This window comes from Trachymyrmex cornetzi, unplaced genomic scaffold (genome assembly GCF_001594075.2).
Source record: "Trachymyrmex cornetzi isolate Tcor2-1 unplaced genomic scaffold, Tcor1.1 scaffold1094, whole genome shotgun sequence".
Taxonomy (NCBI): domain Eukaryota; kingdom Metazoa; phylum Arthropoda; class Insecta; order Hymenoptera; family Formicidae; genus Trachymyrmex; species Trachymyrmex cornetzi.
This window is the reverse complement of record NW_017295647.1, coordinates 107,662-110,640: the sequence shown is the minus strand read 5'-3', so window position 1 is coordinate 110,640 and position 2,979 is coordinate 107,662.

Genomic DNA, 2,979 nt, shown 5'->3' with positions numbered 1-2,979 from the left:
CCCCTAATCGGAACTTTTACCATTCTTTTACATTTCTCCAAACTTAATTTTTTCTCAAACAAATATTGCGAAAATTTTCCTTTTAATTATTGTTGATATTCTCCCATTATTATTACTATTTTTAGTACACTAAATAGTAATTTTACAAATGGAAGAAGGATGTATGAACATATATGGACATATCTCATACATAATTATATATGTTTATGAATATTTATATATGTGTATGTATGCTTATATATATTTTTATATATTCATGCATGAAAAATTTTTTACCGGAATGGTGTTTCTAAAATTTATAAAACTATAAGGTATCATTACCAGAAACACAGAAGAAGAAAGAATCGACATGTTAGATTTAAGTCTCATTTAGATTTAATAAATCGAGTGTTACATCATTACAAATTTTTTATCATAATTGATTACAAAGGATATTATTATCCTAAGTTATAATAATACATAAATAACCAAAAATTATTTCTGTTGTGATTTTTAATCAATAGCAAATTATTAATTACTTAGATACAAGGGACATTATTCAAGGTAAAGACAAACTCTTTTTTCTTCTCACGACACATATCAGGAGAAAAAAAGATTTTGCGATGTATATGTTTTCAACTACCCCCCCCTGTTTTCTTAAATTATGTATAATCCCTTAAGATGTATATAGTAACATTTTCTTAAACTTGTTTATTAATTAATTATATATTACCATTATTAAAAAATGGGTACCACAGTAATTTATCAAGGTTATATTTCTCAGTTGCACACAAATGCTATTTTTGAATCGTACACACTTTTTACACATGTTTATAATGTATTTCATTCGCTTAAATAAATTTTTGGTATTTATTCTTTTCTTTATTAATATAATCTTAAAATATCTTAATAAATAACAATCATATTTTATATTAATACTGGCACTGCAATTTTGATTATAATTGCTCAAAAGATGAGCAATAGATAAAGAAATAAAACATCATAAATTATAATAACAATGAAATACAAATAATAACAAATATTTTATTCACATGGTGAAAGCATTGACGATTCATACAATAATAAATGTAGTATTCACTCTGTTAGCAGTAGTATTAGTAGTACAGTAGAAATAATACTATTATCATTACTAGTTTAGCAGTTGCAGTAATAGTAATAATAACGGCGGTCATTATGGCAATGGTAATAGTTGTAATACTAATAGTAACAGCAGTTGCTCTAACAGTAGTAAAAATATAAGTATGAAAATAATAATAGCATTAATATAATAATGTAATAGTAAGGTAATAGTAGTTACAGAAATATTAACAATGATAGTAATTTTACAGCAGCAGTAGGAACGGTAATAGTATCTCAAGCAGTAAAAATAGAATAGCAGTAAAAATAATAGTACAGAAAAATAAATGAAGAGTAACAGAATGAACAAAATAATACGATGGTACGAATAATATTAATAATAATAATTGCACTATTAATAGTAATATCAGTGATAATAATAATGTTAATGGCAACAGTGGACAATGTTAGTGATGATGATGATGTGAATGGTGATGATAATAATAATAAATATTTAGAAATAGTAAGTAGGTATGTAAGTGATAATAATAATTAGTAAGTAGTCAGTAGTCAGTAATTAGTAGTAATACGTGATGGTAGTGATAGAAATAGAATTTTTAATATTGGTAGTAAAAATAATAGTAATATTACCAGTAATAGTATTAGTAGTAGTAGTGGAGGTGGTAATAGTAGTCGTCGCAATAGTAATAAAGTAGTAGTAATAGTAGCAGTAGCGTAATAACAGTAGCAGCAGCAATAGTAGTGGTAGTAACAGTAGTAGTAGTAGTAGTAGTAGTAGTAGTAGTAGTAGTAGTAGTAGTAGTAGTAGTAGTAGTAGTAGTAGTAGTAGTAGTAGTAGCAGTAGCAGTAGTAGTAGCAGTAGCAGTAGCAGTAGCAGTAGCAGTAGCAGTAGCAGTAGTAGTAGTAGTAGTAGTAGTAGTAGTAGTAGTGGTGGTGGTGGTGATGGTAGTGATAGTAGTGGTGATGGTAGTAGTAGAAGTAGTAGTAGTAGAAACAGTAGCAGTAGTAGTAGTTGAGTAGTAGTAGTAATAGTAGTGGTGGAGATAGTAGTAGTAGCAGCAGCAGCAGCAGCAGTAGTAATAGTAGTAGTAGTAGTAGTAGTAGTAGTAGTAGTAGTAGTAGTAGTAGTAGTAGTAGTAGTAGTGGTGGTAGTAGTAGTAGTAGTAGTAGTAGTAGTAGTAGTAGTAGTAGTGGTAGTGGTAGTGGTAGTGGTAGTGGTAGTGGTAGTGGTAGTAGTAGTAGTAGTAGTAGTAGTAGTAGTAGTAGCAGTAGCAGTAGTAGTAGTAGTAGTAGTAGTAGTAGTAGTAGTAGTAGTAGTAGTAAGGATAGTATTAGTGGTAGTGTTAATAAAGCATCGTCTACAATGAACAGTAGCAGTAAAGATCGTAGACACGTCAGGAATAAACTGGTTTTCCGACCCAACCAAGAATGATTGATCGATCAACGTCAAATAGATGCTAATTCAACGTCACTCGACGTTAAATCGATGTTAATTCATGGTTGATCGGCGTTAATACGATATCGATCAATCAATCACTAGTAGCTGGGAATGTTATAGGACGCAAAGTCCGTAAACGAATTAGATTTCAACCACTTCACTTATATGGACTTACTGTACGTCCTATTATATTCCCAGCTACTAGTGATTGATCGATCGATATTGTATTAACGTCGATTGACAATAAATTAACATCGATTTAATGTCGAGCGACGTTGAATCAGCATCGATTTGACGTTGATAGATCAATCATTCTTGGCTGGGTCGGAAAACCAGTTTATTCCCGACGCGTCTACGGTCTTTAATGCTACTGTTCATTGTAGACGACGCATAGTAGTAGTAGTAGTAGTAGTAGTAGTAGTAGTAGTAGTAGTAGTAGTAGTAGTAGTAGTAGTAGTAGTAGT